Source organism: Dromiciops gliroides, chromosome 1 (genome assembly GCF_019393635.1).
Source record: "Dromiciops gliroides isolate mDroGli1 chromosome 1, mDroGli1.pri, whole genome shotgun sequence".
Taxonomy (NCBI): Eukaryota; Metazoa; Chordata; class Mammalia; order Microbiotheria; family Microbiotheriidae; genus Dromiciops; species Dromiciops gliroides.
This window is the reverse complement of record NC_057861.1, coordinates 525,047,420-525,072,362: the sequence shown is the minus strand read 5'-3', so window position 1 is coordinate 525,072,362 and position 24,943 is coordinate 525,047,420. Positions and strand designations below refer to the sequence as shown.

General features: G+C 41.1%; 1 protein-coding gene across 1 annotated transcript in view; it reads right to left on the bottom strand.

Annotated features, from left to right (window-relative positions):
• The window catches only part of ZNF689 (zinc finger protein 689), a 55,010-nt gene that overhangs the window by 26,584 nt on the left and 3,483 nt on the right, over window positions 1-24,943 (bottom strand). Inside the window, exons 3-5 of the transcript XR_006354247.1 lie at window positions 23,932-24,603; window positions 19,793-19,894; window positions 17,037-17,091 (exon numbers count right to left, since the gene is read on the bottom strand). The gene's annotated coding sequence lies outside the window, so the exon portion shown is untranslated. Of the gene's footprint in view, window positions 17,092-19,792; window positions 19,895-23,931; window positions 24,604-24,943 lie in introns of the transcript that reaches the window.

Below are 24,943 nucleotides of genomic sequence, written 5' to 3'. Positions count from 1 at the left end.
TTACCTTGGTAGGTGTAAGAAAATGGGTAGTTGTCTCCTCTCAAGGAAGATATATAACAGTCAATCATACTCCTGACCTGTTTGTAGGACAAAGTTCTCAGATCCCCTCCTCCCCCTCAGGCTAACAAAATCACATGGTTCAAGGAGCCCTGGTCTCAATAAGGTCCGCTCCAGAGTTGTGTCCATATAAGGAAGTATAAGGTCTACTCCTGAGTTATGCCCATACAGTGAACAGGGGTGGGAATACTGCATTCTGATTAGCCAGTTCTTATGTGTAGATTGTAACCCTTGAGTAATCGGACCAATGATGAAAAAGGGGAGGGTCCATTCGTGTTAGGGACTAGGGTATAAAACAGGGCCTACAAGCCCCCTTTCTTGGCACCCACTAGCTGTACACTAGGGTGCCTCCTTCTCAGGAGAAGGAAATAAAAGAGCCTTTGTCACATCGATGCTGAGTTCCTGAGAATTATTGAGAAGAGGATTGTTTTTCCCTCACAGTAGGACTTGGGGGTGGAAGACCAACACTGGACATTAAGTGAGATGGTTCTATTTTCCCTTTTTGTGACTTTGGCATAGGCAGGGGGAGTATTTGGAATAATTTTTCTACAGGGTCTCTAAGGACCTCTTCTTATCCTTCAAGGGCCAGGAGATATGTCAGTGAAGAGGGTAGGTAGAGGGGCCAGCTTTTCAGAGTGCCTTTAGAGTTGTACTTTGCTGGCTTTGGCTTCATTTTATCCTTTCAGGTCACGCCAAATTATCTTATAATTGATATTTATGTAGTTCTTTAAAGCTTGTAAAGCATGATCTCATTTCAGTCTCACAGCTACTTAAGGTATTATTCCCATTTTACAGATTCAGTGAGAGAATATTTGTGAAGCACTTAACACAGTGCCTGGCATGTAGCAGGTACTATATAAATGTTCATTATCTTCCTTACCCTTCCCATTTTGGATGAGGAAATTGAGACAGAAAGGTTAAGTAAACAAGTTTAAAACTGAACTCATTCTCAACCAAAATCCAGTTCCTGTGTGTGTGGTAGAAGTGATTCAGATGCAGATGCTGGAGGCTCTGGGAGAGCAGCAAGATAGTGTCACTCACAATCAATGCCTTTTTGATACTTTGCAATCTCTTTTCCATTTCTACTCCCCTCTGTTTTATCAGCTCACATCTGGACTTAATCCCTAACTGGCCTTTTGTCTCTGTTCCAGTCCATCTTTAACTGCCCTTACCAGAATAAATTTACAGAAATTCCACTTTTAGACCATCCCTTTATGGCTTCCCATTGTCTCTGGAAGGAAATCTAAATGCCTTAGCCTGGCATTCAGGGGTCCTTCATCTTTCCACTCTCACTTCTCATGCTACTCTGATAGGAGCCCTTCATTCCCAGCCAACCTAGTCTCAATTCACAGCATAACAGATGTGCAAAACAAAAAAAACAAACAAGCAAAAAAATGGGGGCAGCTAGGTGGCACAGTGGATAGAGCACTGGCCCTGGAGTCAGGAGGACCTGAGTTCAAATCTGGCCTCAGACACTTGACACTTAACTAGCTGTGTGACCCTGGGGAAGTCACTTAACCCTTATTGCTCCCCACAAAACAAGCAAACAGATGTGAAGCTTTCATCCCTCTCATTTTCACATGAAGAAGATGGAGCCGAGTCACACAGGTAGTAAGTAGGAGGCAAAAAAAAAAAAAAAAAGGTTAACAGAAAAACCTAAGACCCAAGCTCTAATTCAGATATTAGCTCTAAAAGGGATTCAGACTCCAATTAATGGATAACTTATGTATGAGATGATTATGGATTTGAGTCAGATTAAACTCTGAGGATGGGGTCTGGAAGGTACCCAGCCCCACCCCAGTATAATTAGTTTAAAAGTTTATTGCTTGTCAAATTCTCACTGTCTGCTTTAAGTTTTATTGCCAATTAACAGTATTTTTACTTCTGCTCAGTCTCCCCACTTGTCAGCTACATTTTAGTTTTATCTGGAATCCATCATGTGTCAGAACCCCAGTCCCTGTTGAGTGGGTTGGGGAGTTTGCCCACCAATTCAATACTCGGGACTCAAGAAGAAAGGACGGGGCTTGGCACAGGATGCAGCAATTGAGTTGAGACTAGATGTTAAGTGACATGTCTCTTTTTCTCAGAGCAGAATCCCCTTGACCCTAGGGTCCCAACAATGGATTATTCTTTTATTCTTTATTCTATTTCTTTGATTTCCCAACATAGCCGAAGATAAATTTTAACCCTGTCATCCTTCTAAAATTAACACGACTACAAAACAATGCTGAAACACCTGAGTGACTCTTCCTGTTATTCAAGTTGAATATCTTTAGAGATGGGGGCCGGGAGAGGGGAGTCAGTGGGAACTGTGAGATCTGAAACATCTGACTGTCACTCCCCCGTTCCCTCTTCCTTCGGTTTGACCTTGTTTCCCCTCCCCTTTTCCCCCTTGTTCCTGGAACACGTATGCATGTCTCCATACATTGATCACGAGCTAAACACGCACCCTGGGTGAGACAGGATTGGATGTTAGATTGTGAGCTTTCCCTAGTGTGCGTGGGGACTTCCCCTCTGATTAACATTTCTATAAAAGGTCAAGGCATGTATTAGCTATCTCGGCTCAGGCATTGAGTTTGCCCATTCCTGCAGGAATGTAATAAATCTGTCTCTGCTTGACTTGGTGGTCTCCTCCAGTTATTTGGGTAAACTGAGGCAATTTGCCCCATACACTTACAAGTCAGGATGCTAATTTTTCTTACCCACAGTAATCAGTATCCATAACAGGAACAGAGGGAGCTAGGCTATGAAGGCCTAAGACTATAACAATGATACATTGACAGGCTATAGCAACTCAAACTAGGAATAAATGAAAAATGAAGATGTTTTGAAACTTGCCATGGGAACCAGAAAGAGACATGCGCAGAAAAGGCCAAATTTGTCCCCAGATTCACCTTATGACATGTAAACACCCAAAACACACCTCCACTGAAAAAGGTACCCGCCTCAGGGGTTGGCTTAAGACCCCAGGAACTCCAAATTAGGATAAGCCCTCCCCTGTACTTCCCAAAGGTGGAGATTATGATAATGAGACTGATAAATCAGTTTATCCATACTATAAATATAACTGTCTTTCCTTTCCTTATTTGAGACATACCTTTCCATTATTCTGGTTCTCTCACTGTGATCACTCACAGTATTGCAATAAAACTTGGGAAACTGAATCACTGAGTCTTGTAATTCTTTTGGGATGACTCACGATCAATTTGACCCCAAATTCAGCCCACATCAAGTATTAGAGGCAGGATTTGAACCAAGTCCTCCGATTCCTGTGCTCAAGGTTTCCTAAATAACATACACTTTATCTGTTCAGATGTTTTCCTCCCTTCTCTTCTTTTTCCCTATTCCTTCCCATCCTTCCAGGTTCAATTCATTCCAGTTGGATAATGCCTTCCCATCACACTCAAGCCAACAGTAATCATTCCTTTCTCTGAATTAAGGCTTTATTTTTCCACAGGCAATTAATCATGAACTATTCTCTGAAATGTATTATTTAGTTGTTGAATTGGGTTTTAAAAAATTAATTAATTTTTTTATTTGCGTTTTCAACCTTTGTTTAGATAAGATTTCCAATTTCAAATTTTTTCTCCCTCGCTCCCCTCCCTGCCCCCCTCCCCTAGACAGCAGGTAATCTGATATATAACATTAAACATATTTCTGCATTAGTCATGTTATACAAGAAGAATCAGACCAAGAAGGAAAAACCTCAGAAAAGAAAAACAACAGCACCAAAAACAAAAGAGATAGCATGGTCCAATCAGCGTCCATATTCCAGTTTTTTTTCTTTTTCTTTTTTTTCTTTTCTGGATTTGGAGAGCCTTTTTCATCATGAGTCCGTTGGAACTTTCTTGTACCATTGGATTGGTGAGAAGAATCTAGTCTATCACAGTTGGTCAACACACAATGTTGATGATACTGTGCACAATGTTCTCCTGGTTCTGCTCATCTCACTCATCATCAGCCCATGCAAGACTCTCCAGGTTTCTCTGAACTCCTCCTGCTTATCGTTTCTTACAGCACAATAGTATTCCATTATATTCATATACCACAAATTGTCCAGCCATTCCCCAATGGATGGGCATCCCCTAAACTTCCAATTCCTTGCCACCACAAAAGGAACAGCTACAAATATTTTCGTACATGTGGGTCCTTTTCCCCTTTCCATGATCTCTTTGGGGAAAAGTATTGCTGGGTGAAAGGGTATGCACAGCTTTATAGCCCTTTGGGCATAATTCCAAATTGCTCTCTAGAATGGTTGGATCAGTTCACAGCTCCACCAACAATGCATTAGTGTTCCAATTTTTCCACAGCTTCTCCAACATTTATTATTTTCCCTTTTTGTCATTTTAGCCAATCTGATAGGTGTTAGGTGGTACCTCAGAGTTGTTTTAATTTGCATTTCTCTAATCAATAGTGACTTAGAGCATTTTTTCATATGGGAATAGATAGCTTTGGTTTCTTCATCAGAAAACTGCCTGTTCATATCCTTTGACCATTTCTCAATTGGGGAATGACTTGGATTCTTATAAATTTGATTTAGTTCCCTATATATTTTAGAAATGAGGCCTTTATCAGAAGTACTGGCCATAAAAATTATTTCCCAGCTTTCTGCCTCCCTTCTAATTTTGGATGCATTGCTTCTGTTTGTACAAAACCTTTTTAATTTAATGTAATCAAAATCATCCATTTTGCATTTCATAGTATTCTCTATCTCTTGTTTGGTCATAAACTGTTCTCCTTTCCAAAGATCTGAAAGGTAGACTATTCCTTCCTCTCTTAATTTACCTATGGTATCACCTCTTATGTCTAAATCATGAACCCATTTTGACCTTATTTTAGTATAAGATGTAAGATGTTGGTCTATGCCTAATTTCTGCCATACTATCTTCCAGTTTTCCCAGCAGTTTTTGTCAAATACTGAGTTCCTATTGCAGAAGCTGGAGTCTTTGGGTTTATCAAACACTACATTACTAATGTCATTTACTACTGTGTCTCCTGTGCCTAGCCTATTCCATTGATCCTCCACTGTATTTCTTAGCCAGTACCAGATAGTTTTGATGACTGCTGCTTTATAGTAAAGCTCCAGGTTTGGTACAGCTAACCCACCTTCCTGTGCATTTTTTTCATTCTTTCCCTTGATATTCTTGACTTTTTTTTTCCAGATGAATTTTGTTATTATTTTTTCTAGCTCTATAAAAATTTTTTTAGGTAGTCTGATTGGTATGGCACTGAATAAGTAAATTAATTTAGGTAGTATTGTCATTTTTACTATATTAGCTCTGCCTATCCATGAGCAATTGATATCTTTCCAATTATTTAGATCTGATTTGATTAGTGTGAAAAGTGTTTGGTAATGGTGTTCATAGAGTTCCTGGGTTTGTCTTGGCAAGTAGACTTCCAAGTATTTTATATTATCTACTGTTACTTTAAATGGAACTTCTCTTTCTATCTCTTGCTGCTGGACTTTGTTGGTCATGTATAGAAACACTGATGATTTATGTGGATTTATTTTATATCCTGCTACTTTGCTAAAGTTCTTAATTGTTTCAAGTAATTTTTGAGTTGATTCTCTAAGTATACCATCATATCATCTGCAAAGAGTGATAGTTTTGTTTCCTCTTTGTCTATTCTAATTCCTTTAATTCCTTTTTCTTCTCTGATTGCTAAAGCTAACATTTCTAGTACAATATTAAATAATAGGGGTGATAATGGACATCCCTGTTCCACCCCTGATCTTATTGGGAAGGCCTCTAATTTATCTCCATTACATATAATGCTTGCTGATGGTTTTAGGTAGAAACTGCTTATTATTTTAAGGAAAGCTCCACCTATTCCTAAACTCTCTAGCGTTTTTATTAGGAATGGGGTTGCATTGGTTTTTAACCTTCCACATAGTTGTGCCTTTCTTCCTAATGTGAGAAAATAATGATTAATAATGGATTTCTTGGGGGACCCAGAGATCACTTTCTCAGTCCTTTCTCCCCCCTCCCCTCAAACTCTTTGAGAAAGGGAATGGAGATAGATCCTTTTGTCTAGATCAGTGAAGGTCTGATGGGATTAAACCTCACCTAGGTAAAGGACTTTACCTTAAGCAACTTGAGTGAGGGTAATTCACATATTTTTCCCTGATGTCATCTCTAGAGTTCATTTTAATGTAGACCACCTTCAAGTTGTCAATCAGTGGAATTGAATGATGCTAACCAATTAGCTTTGATCAATGTATAATGACCTGCCTCTATCAAAAGAGGATAAAAAATTCCTTGGAAGATGGCATGGAGGGGCAGCTAGGTGGTGTAGTGGATAGAGCACCGGCCCTGGAGTCAGGAGTACCTGAGTTCAAATCCGGCCTCAGACACTTAACACTTACTAGCTGTGTGACCCTAGGCGAGTCACTTAACCCCAATTGCCTCACTAAAAAAAAAAAAAAAAAAGGCATGGAAGGTCTTTTGGGTATTCTGGGGCTTCTTCTAAGCTTCTCTTCACAGTCTCTATCTTTTCTTTTCTTTTCTTTTTTCTTTTTTTTGTAGGGCAATGAGGGTTAAGTGACTTGCCTAGGGTCACACAGCTAGTAAGTGTCAAGTGTCTGAGGCTGGATTTGAACTCAGGTCCTCCTGAATCCAAGGCCAGTGCTTTATCCACTGCACCACCTAGCTGCCCTCTCTATCTTTCTCACTCTCTCTCTTGGGTCTCCTTGAGACCTCATGCTGTCTCTTTGGGAGACAGCAAGGGTCTTTTGGGGCTTTTCTCCTGCTTGAGCTAATTGGCATGCTGAGGCTTTCTCTATCATGTGTCCTGAGACCATGAGAAGTTAGGGAGACGTGGTCAATCCTTTACTGATATAATATTGATAAATTAATATATACTTACTAAAAACTGGTAATAATAGCAATTAATATTTAAAAACACACTAACTAGGTTATAAGACCCATGAATAGATCATATGATCCACAATTACATCTTTTACTTCTTTCTATCCATCAAGTTGTGATGGGATGCACACCCTAGGAAAAAACAATCTTTAAACTTTAGACACTGAAATCAAAGATTCCAGATATTAAAAAAAAAACAAAAACAAAAACAATCCCTGCTTCACACCTCAGGAATGTGATATTGCCAGGACACATGGACCAGGGGTCATGCAGACCCTGGGATATTTAGAGACATTTCTATGATGTAAACACCGATAAGCATATCAGGGTCTGCAAGGCCCATATGCAAGTTCCATAGTTCAAGATATGGATTTTTTTATGTCAACAAGATGTGTGAATGATATAGCTCATCACTTAACCCCCAAAACATTCCATCCCCAATTATTTTGCAATCTCCTTGATGTAGGAGGCAAAAAAAGGGTTAATAGAAAAACTTAAGACCCAAGCTCTAATTCAGATATGAACTAGCTCTAAGAGGGATTCAGACCCCAGTTAATGGATAACTTACAAGTCAGGATGCTAAGTTCTCTTACCAACAGTAATCAGTACCCATAACAGGAACAGAGGGAGCTAGGCTATGAAGGCCTAAGACTATAACAATGATACATTGACAGGCTATAGCAACTCAAACTAGGAATAAATGAAAAATGAAGATGTTTTGAAACTTGCCATGGGAACCAGAAAGAGACATGCGCAGAAAAGGCCAAATTTGTCCCCAGATTCACCTTATGACATGTAAACCCCCAAAACACACCTCCACTGAAAAGGTACCTGCCTCGGGGGTTGGCTTAGGACCCCAGGAACTCCAAATTAGGATAAGCCCTCCCCTGTACCTCCCAAAGGTGGAGAATATCATGAGGACAGGCCCTCCCCTGTACCTCCCTAAGGTGGAGATTATTATAATGAGACTGATAATCAATTTATCCATACTACAAATATAACTGTCTTTCCTTTCACTATTCAAGAGATACCTTTCCACTTTTTTGGTTCTCTCCCTGTGATCATTCACAGTATTGCAATAAAACTTGGAAAACTGAGTTACTGAGTCTTGTAATTCTTTTGGGACGACTCACAATCAATTTGACCCTAATTCCAGCCCACATCATCCTTTCTTGGCACAGAGCCTTCTTTTATGAAATATGTAAAAGGTCAACTCTCCTTCCATTCAGGGGGACAATTTCTATCTTACTGTCTCCCAGCCATGTATTCCTCTCTCCTAATAAATTCCTCTATTTTACAAGATTTTTCTGTAAGCCTGCCAATTCTTTGGATGAGCCAGCCCCCTGAACCAGCTTCCATGTCATTTTGGTGCTGAAAGGGAAGAGTACAGATAGGTGGGCTGCTCATTTTGGCTCCTGGATTCCCTGGGGGGGATATACACTGTTTTTTCCTCTGTTAGGAGCCTCAGTTGAGTTGGGCAGCACCCATGATCTGAGGTCCAAAGCTACGCTTGGATTTTAATTTCTCCAAGGTTGGGAGACTTGAGAAATGCTCTTAGGTTTTAATGGGCACCCACTTGGACATTGGTGTGGTTGTCCCACAGTTTGGTTTAGCCCAACCCACCAAGATTAGAGACCAAGAGAAAGCATTTCATGTCATTCCCCTGCCTCGGGTGTAGCCTTAAAAACTGTAACAAATTGGACTTACAGAATGGCAGTTATACTCCTCCTTCTCCTCCTGCTCTACTGTATCCTCCCTAACCTGCTGCAGGCTTTTTTTTTTTTTTGCTGGGCAATGAGGGTTGTGACAGTCACCCACTGCACGACCCTAGGTATGTCCCCTGACTCCAATTTTTTATGGTTCTCTAGGGTCTTGTATTTGAAAGTCAAATTTGCCATTCAGTTCAGGTCTTTTCATCATGAATACCTGAAAGTCCTCTTTTTCATTGAAGTCCCATTTTTTCCTCGGAAAGATTATGATCAGTTTTGCTGGCTATGTGATTCTTGGTTGTAATCCCAATTCCTCTGCCATTTGGAATATCACATTCCATGCCCTCTGGTCCTTTAATGTAGAACCTGCTAGATCTTGTGCTATCCTGACTTGTGCTCCACAGTACTTGAATTCTTTTTGGCAGCTTGCAATATTTTCTCCTTGACCTGAGAGCTCTGGAATTTGGCTATAATATTCCTAGGAGTTTTTCTTTTGGGATCTCTTTCAGGAGGTGATCAGTGGATTCTTTCAATTTCTATTTTACCTTCTGCTTCTAGAATATCAGGTCAATTTTCCCTGACAATTACTCAGAAGATGATGTCTAAAATCTTTCCTTGATCATGGTTTTCAGGTAGACCAATAGTTTTCAAATTGTCTCTCCTGGACCTATTTTCCAGATCAGCAGTTTTTCCCAGAAGATATTTCACATTGCCCTCTATTTTTTTATTCATTTGGATTTGCTTTATTGTGTCTTGCTTTCTCATAAAGTCGCTAGCTTCTTTCTGTTCAATCCTAATTTTTAAGGAATTCTTTTCTTCAGACAGGTTTTGTACCTCCTTTTCCATTTGACCAATTTGGCTTTTCAAGCTGTTGACTTTTTTCTCATGTCTTTCCTGCATTACCTTCATTTCTCTTTCTGTTTTTTCCTCTACCTATCTAACTTTATCTTCAAAGTCCTTTTTGAGCACCTCTATGGCCTGAGTGAAATTCATATTTTTCTTGGAAGCTTTAGATATAAGGGCCCTGACGTTGACATCTTCCTCTGAGGGTGCAACTCAATCTTGTCACTAAAGAAACTTTCTATGGTCTTCACCTTTCTCTGTCTGCTCATCTTGCCTTTCTTTTGCTTGACTTTCAGCTCCTTAAAGTGGGGCACTGTTTCCAGGCTGCACTATCCCAAGTTTCACAAGGTCCCAGGTGGTATGATTTAAGGAGGAGCAGGTTCTTCACTCACCTGGTCTGTTCCCTGGTCTGTAGATGACCCCAAACCAACTTGCTAATCAACCAGTTTTGTCTGTCGTGGTTGTCAGCTCTGATGAGCCTGAGACCCTCCCCAACCTGGGCCACTGCTACTCAAGCCTACCTCCTGGTTCCCAGCAGGGGTGAAAAACCCAAGTTCTGCCATAGCACCAGTACAGATCCCTGTAATCTACTCCCTGCCAAGGGCTCAGCCCTCTCACCAGACTGTGAGCTTAGTTCCAGATGACACTGGCACTACAGCTGACTCAGAGGCTCTGGGGAGTCTCTTTCTCTGGCAAGGCCTTCCTGGGACTGGATCTGTGTCAGGGTGACTGTGGGGTTGGGATCCAATCCTGTCTCAGCCCCCTCCTGCTGACCTTCTAAGCTGTCTTTGGCTGGAAAATGATATTAGCCTGTTCTTTTGTGGGTTTTGCTGCTCCAGGAATTGTCCTATGGCATTATTTGGATGTTTTTTGGAGCAATAGTGTCTGCATGGTTATCTAGAGGCAAGTTTGGGAACTATGCTAGTTCAAAATCTCAAGATGAAGGGAAAAGCTTCCACTTTTGAACAGAAGTACTACTTAACCCTTTCTTGGCTCACAAATTAAGAAAAGGTCTGTGTGAGTCCAGGAACAACCAAAAATTGAGTTTGATTGGAACATGTAGTTTGATATTTACAGAGTTTGCAAACTAAAGTTAAGTACTGGTCAATTTAAAAATAACTTTTAAATTGGTGTGTGTGTTAAAATTGGAAACAACTGTAAATTATGATACTCCTACCCATTTTTGTTAAAGACTATGTTAACTGTCACGTTTCCTCCCTAAGACAAAAAGAAGAAAGTATTGAGAGTTTGCATATTATATAGAATTAATTTCTAAGGCTTGATCTTCATGTCAAAGGTATCCTTTCGTCCTTACTCATTTATAACAATAATTTATATTTATATAACACTTTATATACTTAACAAAGCATTTAGTAGATCCTCTATATTTATTGATTCTGATTTAAATTTTAGACTGTTATTGAGTAATGTATCATAATACAGTAGTTAATAGGTTAAATTACCAAATGAAAGGCTAAAAACAGGTTATTTTTTTCTTTTTACTTGACTTAATTATTTAAACTTGAATTTTTATACATGTGTGTGGGATAGGTGGACCTGAGTCAGTTCAGATTCTGAAGATGGGGTCTGGAAAGTACCCAGCCCCCCAGTCCCTGTTATTGTTAGGTAATTCTGTCCATGTTTTATTCCATTGCTAATAACAGAAATAATGTATTTTGCTTTGCTGACCTGGTAACATCCCCCCACCCCCCACCCCCCACCAGCTATATTCCAAGCCCTTAGTCCTTGTTGTTGTTAACCATGCCGTTGCTACAGCACATCTCTTACTACCCCCCTTGTTCTATGACGAAGCAGGAAAGATGTCTCCTGTTAGCACAGACCCCACCCTGATACTACCTCCCCCTTTTTACATTCCTAAATCCTAGCTCCTGGTACCATCTCTCCCCTCTTCCCCCTTGCCTCTCCTTACACAGGTGGAGTGGTTTCACCCTTTCCCCCTCCCGTGGTTTCACCTTTTCTCCTCCCCTTCCCCCTCTTGGAACATGTACCCATACCATGATCACAAGCTGAACGTACATCCTGGGTGAGACAGGATTGGATGTTAGATTGTGAGCTTACCCTGTGCACGAGGGGACCCTCCCCTCAAAACTTCCATAAAAACCCAATTCATGAGCCCACCAGTACGCTCCTCATCCCTTGCATGGGGTCACCCATTCTCATTAGAATGTAATAAATCTGCTTCTGCTTGACTTGGTGGTCCTCGAATTATTTGGGTAAACTGAGGCAAATTTGTCCCAAACACATGCATGCACATATAGTCAGAGACATGATGAGATTCAAAGCCTTAACTCCTTCCCTTCAGAGCCTGTCTCTGCACCTCAGGCCCTTGCCACAGTTTTCCTTCTGTCTTTTCAATCAAGGTTATCAACATTCTTAGAAGATATCTAGGTAAAGCCTACTGGGGGATCTGGGTCAAGAAATCTTGCTGACAGAGGCCCAACAATTTCCTGATTCTTTTGGGCAGTTTGATGATCTGCTGGTGTTTGGCTAAGGATGAACTGTCCAAAAAGCACTTCTCACATTCAGGGCAGGGATATAGCTATTCCCAGCATAGGTGTGCCAATGGATAGCCAGGGACCCTCTCTCCCGAAAGCAGTGTTCACAGATGGCAGTGGTAGGTTTCTTCCCAGTGTGGAGAAGCTGGTGTTGGACAAGGTTCTCTTGATGATAGAATTGAACCTCACTCTATATACAAGCAAATGGGCGATTTCCAGAGGAAACATGCTGGCAGTAGATGAGTTTGCCTGGACTTGGAAAGCAGTACCCACAGTCTTGATGGCTGCTGCTTTATAGTTTTGATGAGTATCCACAGTCAACACAGGCATAGGGATGCACTCCAGAGTGCCCCTGCCAGTGGCTGATCAACTGGGCAGAATTGGTGAAGCAGTGCCCACACCCAGAATAAGGGCAGGGATGTTTACAATTATGCACAGTGGTGGAGTGCCATAATTGAGGGCTTTTGGAATGTTCTGCCCCAGTTGGATCAGATGGCAATGCCGAAATCTTCTTGAGGCATGACCATGGCCTTGGACAGCAGATCTGGCAGCTCTAAAGGCCTGTCAGGTGTCACTTCCTTCTACCTGGTTCAAAGATATGGAGATGGCTTCTTCAGAGGAGTAATGACCTCGACCTCAGATCCTTCTTTCTGTTCTTTTTCTCATTCCTGGCTCTTGTAGGCAGATAAGGAAAAGATGAAACTCAAGAATATAGAGTATTTTATTCCATAAAGTCTCTTCCTGCACTGCAGCTGCACTGCACAGCTGTCCCATTTGTAACAGTAGCAGTAATAGCTGGGTGTGAAGGGGACATTCGGTGGTGGGGTTTTTTTTTTTGTTTTACTAATCTTGAGAATATCATAATGAAAGGAAATGTCAAATCCCTATAGTAGATACAGAGTTTGGAACTAAGGCAGGCAGATTGGGTTCTCTGCTGTTTATAAGAACACAAAGGATACCTCTAACCTAAGGATATCTGCTCCTCTAGCAAGGCCAGATTTCACCCAACCAATCAACAAACACTTATTAAGCACCTTCTGACATTAACAGATAAAGTAGGAATTGTCTTCAGTGCCCCTGAGGGAAAATCAAGAAACTTGAAAAAAATCATGTACACATTTCTATGGATTCACTGGGGCCTCAAGAAATCTGGCTGGACAGACTGCAAAGGCCACTGACCCTGACTTTTTTGCAAACTTATTTTATCCGATATTTTGAAAATGAAGGGTATAGCAGGGAGAGCATTCAGTCGGAGTACTCTGCTTAGTTGGAAGGCTAAGGTTCAGACAGGTAAATTGATTTGATCAAGATCCTACATGGCATAAGTGCCGGACCTAGTACTCAAAGCCAGGGATGGGTCTAACTCCAAGTTGGTGTTCATCCCACTATACCACACTGTCTCAAAAACCTGGCATAGAAAAAAAATGGAAGTCCTTGTTTTAAAGTAGAACCTGAAATGTTGGTATTTTTACTGAGAAAATGGGAATCTCTTCATGGTGTGAAGAGAAACCACTTCCAGGCTAGCATGGTATAAGAAAGGTGAAGGGGGAAAGGAAATGGAATTATCCCCTATAGTTAAGATTTTTTTTTGGGGGGGGGCGGTGGTTGGAAGGAAGGGAAAACTGGCAGAGATTTTCAACTGAGGTTATTAAGACAGCAACTATTAAGTTCATCAACATTATGGACTGGATGGAATAGGACTGTGCTATAAAAAATGATGACTTGATTGATTTTAGAAAAACATGGAAAGACTTGTATGAAATAACAAAGAATGAAACGAGCAGAAGAGAATGTTGACCACAGTAACAGCAATATTGTTTTTTTTAATTAAAAAAGTATTTTATATTTTCCAGTTACATGAAGAGAATAGTTTTCAACATTTGTTTTTATAAGATTTCTAGTTTCAAATTTTTCTCCCTCACTCCCCCCCTCCCCAAGACAGCAAGTAATCTGATATAGGTTATATATGTACAATAACATTAAACATATTTCTGCATTAGTCACATTATAAGAGAAGAACCAGAGCAAAAAGGAAAAACCTCAAAAAAGAAAAGCAACAGCACCAAAAACAAAAGAAATAGTATGGTTCAATCTGTATCCATATTCCACAGTTCTTTTTTTCTCTGGATTTGAAGAGCCTTTTCTGTCATGAGTCCTTTGGAACTATCTTGTACCGTTGTATTGCTGAGAAGAATCAAGTCTATTACAGTTGATCAACACATAATGTTGATGATACTGTGTACAATGTTCTCCTGGTTCTGTTCATCTCACTCATCATCAGTTCATGTAAGTCCTTCCAGGTTTCTCTGAACTCCTGCTCATCGTTTCTTACAGCACAATAGAATTCCATTACATTCATATACTACAACTTGTTCAGTCATTCCCCAATTAATGGGCAGCGCCTCAATTTCCAATTCCTTGCCACTACAAAAAGAGCAGCTATATACCACTATTGGGTCCTTTTCCCTTTTTTATGATCTCTTTGTGAAAAAGAGCCAATAGTGGTATTGCTGGGTCAAAGGGTATGCACAGCTTTATAGCCCTTTGGGCATAATTCCAAATACAACAATATTATTTTAAGAACAACTCTGAGCAACTAAGTCATTTTGAGTATTATAAATACTCGAATCAACTACAAAGGACTTATGAAGGAAGATGCTATCTACCTCCAGAGAAAAAACTGATAAATAAAAGTATGTATAGGATGGTTTTATAACCCACCCCCCCAATGTCTAATTGTAACCTTCTCTGGGGCAGCTAGGTGGCGCAGTGGATAGAGCACAGGCCCTGGATTCAGGAGGACCTGAGTTCAAATCCAGCCTCAGCTACAACCCTTACTAGCTGTGTGACCCCAGGCAAGTCACTTAACCCTCATTGCCCCCCCCCAAAAAAAAAGAAAAAAAAAAGTGAAACTGTAAGGGCAGCTAGGTGGCACAGTGGATAAAGCACTGGCCTTGGATTCAGGAAGACCTGAGTTCAAATCCAGCCTCAGACACAACACTTACTAGCTGTGTGACCTTGGGCAAGTCATTTAACCCTCATTGCCCCACCAAAACAACAACAAACAAACAAAAAAATAGTAACCTTCTCTGTGGTGGGGTGAGAAAAAAATATTAAAAGGCACAGCAGAGAAGAAAACTTAGAAGGAAACACACAAAAGCAACATAGCTTTGAAAATGATGTATAGCATTTATTGTACCGTTTTTCCAAAAAAGTAAACACTGTGAAATGGAAAAAAAAATATGGGCTGGGTAGGCTTCTATGGCCCAGCTGGGAACATAGCCCCATTTATAATAATGTTTTGAAAGGTTAATTCAGAGTTCCAAACAATATCCTCACAAATGAAATTTTAAGTTGAAAACTGTCAAAAGAAGAGCTGGATAGCATGTCTGAAGTGGGGTATCTTGTTTTTGTGCCCATAGAAGAGAATAAAAGAAAAAACAAAAAGAATCTAAGTTAAGGAGGGTTAAGAATACAATGGTTTGATAACATGATTTAGAAAAGAATTTTTTTTTTTTGAGGCAGTTGGGGTTAAGAGACTTAAAGTGCCCAGGGTCACACAGCTAGTGTGTCAAGTGACTGAGGCCGGATTTGAACTCAGGTCCTCCTGAATCCAGGGCTGATGCTTTATCCACTGCGCCACCTAGCTCCCCTCCCCTCCCCCATAGGCAAAATTTTTGAGTCTAGAAAGACATCTTCCCAGAACTGGTAAGGACATCTGAATATAAGCCTTTTAAAAAAAACACACATAGCTCTATCTTCAATCAATAAGAATTTATTGAGTACTTCTTAAGGAACTGTGATAAGCTCAGGGGATACAAAGAAAGGCAAAAACAGTAGCTGGCCTTGATCAATTTTTCCAAGGGAGGAGGGATGTAGGAAAGAGAAATCCTCTTAGTGACCCTTCCTTTAAAACTTTTTAAGAAATTTTATTTTGTTAAATATTTCCCAATTACATGCACGTTAATTTTTTTTAAGTGAGGCAATTGGGGTTAAGTGACTTGCCCAGGGTCACACAGCTAGTAAATGTTAAGTGTCTGAGGCTGGATTTGAACTCAGGTACTCCTGACTCCAGGGCTGGTGCTCTATCTACTGTGCCACCTAGCTGCCCTACATGTACATTTTTTAAACATTCATTTAAAAACAAAAATTGAATTCCAAATTCTCTCTCTCCCACTCCTTCCCCAGCCATTGAGAAGGCAAGTAGTATGATGCTGATTATACATGTGAGGCCATGCAAGACATATTTACATATTATCCTTCTTGCTATAGAACACACACACAAAAAACAAGAAAAATAAAACCAAAAAAGTGTGCTTCAATTTGCACCCTGAGTTCATCAGAAGGTGGAAACCATTTTTCATCATGGGGCCTTTGGAATTGTCTTGGATCATTGTCTTGATCAGAGTAGCTAAGTCTTTTATAGGTGATCATCCTTATAATATTACTGTTACTATGTACAATGTTCTGATTCTACTCCACTTTGCATCAGTTCCTATAAGTCTTGTCAGTTTTTTCTGATACCATCCTGCTTGTCATTTCTTTCTTCTTCTTTTTCTTTTTTTTTTTGGTTGCTTGTCATTTCTTATAGCACAACAGTATTCCATCACAATCATACACCACAACACAATTTATTCAGTCATTCCCTAGTTGATGGGCATCCCCATAATTTACATTTCTTTGACACCACAAAAAGAGCTGCTATAAATATTTTTGTAAAAATAGGTCCTTTTCCCTATTCTTTGATCTCTCTGGGATATAGACCTAGTAGTGGTATTGCTGGATCCAAGGAGATGCAGAGTTTTATAGCCCTTTGGGCATAGTTCCAAAATTGTTCTCCAGAATGGTTGAACCAGTTCACAACTCCACCCAGTCTATTAGTGTCCCAATTTTCCACATCCCCTCCAGCATGTCATTTTCCTTTTCTGTCTTGTTTTCATTTATATTTTGCTAATCAATAGTGATTTAAAGCATTTTTCCATGTGACTATTGATAGACTTGTTCTCTTCTTCTGAAAACTGCTTTTCATATCCTTTCACCATTTATCATTTGGGGAATGGCTCATAGTTTTATAAATTTGAGTCAGTTCTCTATATACTGGAAAAAGGAGAAATTTACTGTAATTTTTTTCCCAGTTTTCTGTTTTCCTTCTAATTATGACTGCATTGGTTTTGTTTGTGCAAAAAATTTTTAATTTCATGTAATCAAAATTATGCATTTTAATTCCCGTGATCCTCTTTATTTTTTGTTTGGTCATAAACTTCTCCCTTATCCATATTGCTGACAAGTACATCTTTTCATGTTCCCCTAATTTACTTATGATAATACCCTTTAGTGTCTAAATAATTTATCAATTTGAACCTTATTTTGGCATATGGTGTGAGATGTTGATCTCTATCTAGTTTCTGCCAAATTGCTTTCCAATTTTCCCAGCAATTTTTGTCAAATGGTGAATTCTTGCCCCAGGCGCTTAGATCTCTGGGTTTATGGAACACTATGTTACAGTGGTCATTTACTACTGTGTATTATGTATGTAATCTATTCCACTGATCTACCACTGTATTTCTTTTTTTTGTTGTTGTTGTTTTTTTGTTTTTTTTTTGGTTGGGCAATGGGGGTTAAGTGACTTGCCCAGGGTCACACAGCTAGTAATTGTCAAGTGTCTGAGGCCGGATTTGAACTCAGGTACTCCTGAATCCAGGGCCAGTGCTTATCCACTGCGCCACCTAGCCGCCCCCTACCACTGTATTTCTTAGCCGACAGCAGATTATTTTGATGACTACTGCTTAGTAATATAGTTTGAAATTTGGTACTGCTAGGCCACCTTCCTTCACATTTTCCCATTGATTCCCTTGATATTCTTGACCTTTTTTCCTTTCAGATGAAATTTGTTATTTTTTCTAGCTCTATAAAATAATTCTTTGGAAGTCTGATACGGCCACTCACTTTACTTCTCTGGGCCAGCTTCCTAATCTATAAAACGAGATGATTGAACCAGATGGATTTGGAGGTCCCTCCCAACTCTATACCGACGATCCTCTACACAAGGGTGTGGATAGAATGAGGGGATACAGGTGTGAGTGTATGCACACGTACATTCTAAATTCAGCTTTGCTTTGACACTTAGCTTGGCGCTAGGGAGCTGCAGCATCTGCTGGGAGATTGATCATGAGAAGCAAGTTAAAAAATGAAGCATCAGTAAATTCTGGAGCAACAAAGAAAGGAATCATGGTAGATTCACAATAATATCTGTAGAGAATAAGGAGTTAAAAAACGGTTGTTAGGAATAGGCCCCAGAGGATTCCCAAGACCCCAGTTTGAGGCAAGTGGGTAAAGAATCAAAAAGGCAGCAATAGCTGTTAAAAACCTTGGTATGGGGGTGGGGCAGGCAGCCACGGTATCATAATGACTATCTTTGTTTGAAGGGCTGTTCAAACAAACTTATTGGAAGAAACCTACTTATTCTGACTGGCCTCAAAAGACAGAATTAGAAGGCATAGGTTGAAGTTGGAGAAAGACAGACACTGAGAGTAAGCTAAAAATGGGACAGGCTATATTGGGATATAATTAAGTCTTCTATCAAAACCAGAGGTCTTCAAGCAGAAGGTGGATGATCACTGGTGAGAGGTGTTGAAAAGATCACTGTTCAAACATGGATTTGACTAGGGCCTTTCTACCTCTGAGAAAGTGTGACAAGGCATTTGTGCACCTGGGGTAAGGTATAAGAAGTGTGTGTGGTAGGGGAGGGGAGAATTTGAAAATAGTTTATTTGAGAAGGTGAAGCCAACATGGAAGGGACAGGAACAGTGTGGTAGCCTCTAATCCACAAATTCATTCAAACTTGGAACTCCATCAATATAATGACCAATTGCAGTTCTCTTGAAGAAACATGCGGCCCACCTCCTGTCAGAAAGGTGATGGACTGGAAGCACAGATTGAAGTATACTTTTTTAGACATGGCCAATGAGAAATTTTATTTTGCTTGACTATATATGTCTGTCAGAGGGGTTTTGTTTTTCTTGCTTTCTCAGTGGGAAGAAGGAAGGGAAGTGAAAGAGAAGGCTGATCTTTGTTTGAAAATAAAATCTAAGGGGCAGCTAGGTGGCACAGTGGATAGAGCACCAGCCCTGGAGTCAGGAGTACCTGAGTTCAAATATGGCCTCAGACACTTAACACTTACTAGCTGTATGACCCTGGACAAGTCACTTAAACCCAATTGCCTCACTTTAAAAAAAAAGAAGAAAATAAAATCTAAATTAAAAACAAAAGATAATTGTTTATTTGATCTTTTAATGTCATGTTTGTTATTTGAATTGTCACCAGTAATGCCCTGTAAGTCATAAAGAGTGAGATTTTTATGTGGTTTTTAGTACATCTGGTTTTTATTAGATATTGAAATTATAAAAATATTTTAAAGTAGCTTCTGTACCTCTTCCCTCATGCTTGGCCACATCAACTCAGACAGCTGCCTATCATCCTCATGTCTTGGCTATGACATAACGCATCGACCTCCATAGGAGGCACAGTAGATAGGGGAGTAGGAGAAACAACTAAGTGCTACCTCATCTCTTACAAGTGTAGGAAGGTAGCTTCAATAGAAGCCACAGAGAAGGCCTGTAGTGCTGGGAAGAGAACTTTTAGGGAGATGGTTTAGGGAGGTGGTCCAGGGGTAGCGAACAGATCAGATCCTTAAAAGGTAAGGGGGCAAAAAAAAAAATCTTTCAATGAGGCCTGGCTCAGCAGATCTCTCCAAAGAACTAAATCTAGGAGTTCAAATGTATTAATACTCTTTCCTTACCTCTACAGGTTCTTAGATAATTCACTTTCTCCTCAGGATCCCAGGCTTCTGGGCCCCACAACCTCATCCAGGAGATGAGAACAAGTTTAGGGCCTGAAAATCCTGGGGGAACAGAAAACATAGTCATCTTCAAGTTCTAAGATCAGAACTCAATGGAAACTTAAATCCTCCTAGTGGCATGTGGTAGTACCCCTGCATTTCCTTCCCAGAGTCCTCTGCTTTCTCCCTTCCACAAAGACAATGCAAGCATGAAGTCATTCACTTATAAAGTAGTAGTAGAAGGAAAATGATAGAAAAAAACAACCAAAGGGGGAGAAAAAACTGAAAACCTGTCTATGTTAATATTAGCAGTTGTCAGTTACATAGTGCTTTAAGGTTTATAAAGCAGCTCATATGCACGTTGAACCTCACAACAAACCTCTGAGGGGGAAGCTAGGTGGTGCCGTAGAAAGAATACTGGATTTGGAGTCAAGATCTGAGTTCAAATCTTGCTTTAGACACTTGCTATGTGGCTCTGGTGTAGGGTCCAAATTTAATGTATGGAGTGTTAATTGGGTGACTCACTGAAATACTGGGTTCCTGGAAATAATGAGGGACCTCTAGTTTCAAAGTTCCCTCCCCTCCGAACTGCCCTTTTAGATATTTCTCCCAGGCCAATAAGAAAGGAGCCTTACAGCTTCTTTTCCACAAAAGGATCAGATTGTATTACTTGGGAATTAATTAAACAACAAAGGTGAAATTAATTAAAATCAAAGATAAGGAAATAGGGAAAAAGAAACACAGATAAATTCTCCTAACTCTAACCTAAGTCTATACAATCCCCAGTTCATTTCCAATTAAGCTAATTCAAAGGAATGCAGGGCTTTTGTGTTCACTCACCACACCTGGGACATTTGCTAGTTTCTTGCATCACCAGGAAAACCAAGAAGGGAGAATGGGCGAGTGCTAGCGTTCCAGAAGGGACTCCTGCCTCCCCTCAGCAAGAGTTCAATCTCCCTCCCCCAAAAGGGGAGGTCCTTCAAAAAGCTGCCTATGGAAAGGTTTCTCCTTCTGACTTCAGTAGCATATGTAACTTCAGGGTGGGCCAGGTGTGGCCCCTCCCAAATGAGTCAGCTAAACTCCAATAATTTTTACCACACTGGGCAAGTCACTTAACCCTTTGGCCTCAGTTTCCCCATTTGTAAAATGAGGAAAATAACAGCACCTACCTTATTGGGTAGTTGTGAGGAAATAAATGGGTACATTGGTGGAACAATGGAAAGAATGCCTGACCTGAAGTCAGGAAGATCTGAGTTCAAATCCAGCCTTAGATGCTTACTAGCTGTGTGACCCTGGGCAAGTCACCTAACCCTGTTTGCCTCAGTTCCTCATCTGTAATGAGTTGGAGAAGGAAATGGCAAACCACTCTAGTATCTCTGCCAAAAAAGCCCCAAATGGGGGCATGAAGAGTAGGACATGAGAGAACAAAAGCAAAACAAAATAGCAACAACCAAACTGCTAGTTATTATATTGCTAATATATGACAGCTAGCAGTTCCGTAGCATTTTAATGTTTGCAAAACGTTTGACAAATATCCCATTTTCTCCTCACAACACTGGGCACTATCTTAATTTTCCAGATGAAGAAGCTGAAGCTCACAATGATTAAGCAACTTAGCCACACAGCTAGCTAGTTGGAGGCTTGACTAGAACTCAAGGCTCACTTAACTCCAAGTCCAGAGCTTTCCCCTCTGCACTCAAAACTAGCAAGTGACAGAACAAGGATTGGAACTAAAACTTCCTAACCCCCAAGCTATAGTCCACAACTTAGACTCATCCCTACTTCTGACATCTCAATGAGTTGTGCTGATGCTCTATCCTATCTCCCCTAGGGTAGGCTACCAGTGACAAGCTGTTACCCAAACTCCCCACCCCTGCTGAATTCCTACAGAAGGATGGAGAACCATAGTACAGGAACACAGAAGGGAGAGAATGGGGAGAGGGATAGTGTAGAAATGTATAGTCATATGTATAGATTGGACAGATTTATTTAACATAGGACCTCCTCCTAAGGAGGAGCTGTCCAGCATAGAATTAAAAAAGGGTGATTCAATTCACCAAGAAGCATTAGAATAGGAATAGCTAAGGGAAAGGTCTAGAAAAGGCTCATCTAATGCAGAACATATCCAAAATGAAGAAAGCTCAGCGGATTTCTTTGGGCAGAGTATAGGAGACACAGGCAAGTTGGGTTTTTTAGTCAGCTTTAAGAAAAACACCTTTAAACTAAATAATGCTGAGAAGCAACAATGTACGTGGGAAAGTACTGGTATTGACATCAGCAAACTTAGGTTTGGATTCTAGCTCCAGCTCTTATTTGCAGTTGTGTCCCTGGACAATTCACTTGCCTGAACTTCAATTTCCTCATCTATAAAATGGGGATAACATTTACTCTCAGAGTTAGTGTGAGGAAAATGTGAACCTTAATAGCCTGATACAAATGAAAAGTAGGGATTAAAATAATAATAAACTTGGGGGCAGGGGCAGCTAGGTGGCGCAATGGCTAGAGCACCAGTCCTGGAGTCAGGAGGACCTGAGTTCAAATCCAGCCTCAGACAGTTAACACTTACTAGCTGTGTGACCCTGGGCAAGTCACTTAACCCCAACTGCCTCACCCCCCCAAAAATAAATAAACTTGGGGCTGGCTAGGTGGCACAGTGGCGAAAGAATAGACACTTGACACTTACTAGCTGTGTGATCTTGGGCAAGTCATTCACCCCTCATTGCCCTGCCCCCCCCTAAAAACAAAATAATAATAAACTTCATGAATGTCATCTTTCACTGCCTGAATGTGTCATGGAGGTGGATCCTGGGTTCCTGAAGGTTTGAGAAAACTCATCTCTACACCAAGAAGTGATAGATCCCTGAAGTAAGGAAGTATTGTTCTTAATACTTTATCTAATGGAAAAAATGAAACAACTTAAAGGTCTACCTCTAAGTATTAAGAACTTCATTTTCCATCTCAACTAAGATGCTGAGAGACAAGGGTTTAACTTCCAAGTTGAAAATGGGTAAGAGTTAGCCTTGGCTGCTTTGTGTCAAAGACAGTTTGGGGCCTGGGACACAAGCAGGAGGATCCCCTGAACATGGGAAGGCTCAGCTGGGAGGGCTGGAGCAGCAAAGGCCTTTTTTCCACCTAAGGTACCATCCACCCCCTGCCCGAAGACCCCACTCCTCTGGGGAGAAGTATGAGGCCACATCAGTGAAGCTTGGGCTGATCTCCCTCAGTCTGGCCCCTGTGCCACCTCCCTTCCAGCTGAGAGCCCATGCCCGAAGATGCCCCTGACCCATGTCCCAGCTCCACCCACTCTGAGCCCTGCCTGTATTCGATGGTCCTGTCACAGTCCTAGGAATAGTGCAAAGTGGAACAGGACTTTTCCACGGTGGGTGACTCTAGGACTTTGGCACGTTAGGGACAGCAGTGATGCTCCCTGGTGATGTGCCAGACATGACATTGAGGGGTGCTCTCAGACTTCACTTCTATGGGGACACAGACCTTGATGAGACTTAACAGCCTTGTCTAGACTCCCAAACACTCAGACAGCATCAACCTACCAACTCCCCCCACCCCATTTCTTCCAGCAGCAGCATCCTCTCCCCTCTTGTCCCTGTCCTTCCATTCAAATGAGGGTGTCTCCCCAGAAAGTGAGAGGAGAGGGGGTGAAAGAGGGATTGTAGAGGAGTGAAGAAATTTAAGATTAGGGAAGGATCCCCTTCCAAATCCTCACTACTCGGTTCCCTCAGTCTGACCTAATCTCAAACCCAGCAGGAGCCTTCTCTCGTTCTTTTAGCTAGGAGACTCTAGGACCCATCTTTAGAATTTATAGGTCTTAGGGGCAGCTACGTGGTACAGTGGATAAAGTACTGGTCCTGGATTCAGGAGGGCCTGAGTTCAAATCTGGCCTTAGACACTTGACACTTACTAGCTGTGTGACCCTGGGCAAGTCACTTAACCCTCATTGCCCCGCAAAAAAAAAAAAAAGGAAAAAAAAGAACTTATAGGTCTTAAATTTTTAGCAAAAAAAGAGTATGATAGGTTATCATACATGATGAATAGAAAGCAGACAAAGGAGGAAGAGCAGGGATACAGTTGTGCTCACCCACCTGGCCTTCTGGAATCGGCACCGGCATTCACTGATTGTCTCTTAGGATACCAAAAGATAAGGGTTTTCTGTCTTCAAATTCTCTTGAGTATCTTTGTGGATGTGGGCTTCTTTAATCCTCAGTATTCATGGCCAAGTAGGTCACTCCTCCTCCTGGAAGACCTCTGGTAGTGTTGGAAGGCAAGAAAGAAATCTAAATAACCTTGAATAGAAGCAGATGGCATGGTTCTGCCTAGGTGAGCAGTCCTTCTGCCTCCCAACACCAGGACAATGGGTCCACAGGTTTGCTTCCACAGCTGACTTCTGGATGAATAGCTTCTCTAACTGGGGCAGGGGCTGCTCTCTGTTGTGGTTGAGGAGATGGCAAAGCAACATTGCTGGTTGTCATGGAAATGTCATCCCAACCACCTGCAGGTAACTGGATATTCTGCAGAACAGATGGAGAGGTGGCGGAGCAGTTTAAAAAAGCTGCTGAAACCGTGGCTAAAGGTGCCAGAGAGATTGTTTTTTCTCTTGTGAGCCTGCTGCTGGCGTTTCATCTCACCAAAGCTAGCCTTGGAAGAAGGCTTCAGCAAACACAGGACCCCGGTGGATGTTTTATCAATGGCCTTGATGCAGTAGTTGAATTCTCAAAGGGTTTCCCTCAAATTCCATCTGTTTGTGCTTCTGGCGTCTGTCGAGAAACAAGGATTCCAGAACTCAGATATTCCACTCTACAATGACTGTTTCTTCTGTGGGAAGGATAGGTTGGGGGTGAGATAATTTATCCACCTCCAAAATACAGAGGCACAAACTAGGGCTCTCTGACACAGGATCCTCTCTAAGTGGTATGGAGTCAATGGCTTGTGCTCTGCTTAAAACGTTCCCCTCCCTCTGAAAGTCCTGCACCTAGGCTTCAGCCCTATTTCTCTTGTTCTAACCAGATGATAAGGGCCTGAAAATGTTGTAGGGAGGAGAACTCTCATGGGGCTTTGAGCCTAAAGTCAACAGGAAGCTTTAATATTTTCCCAGAA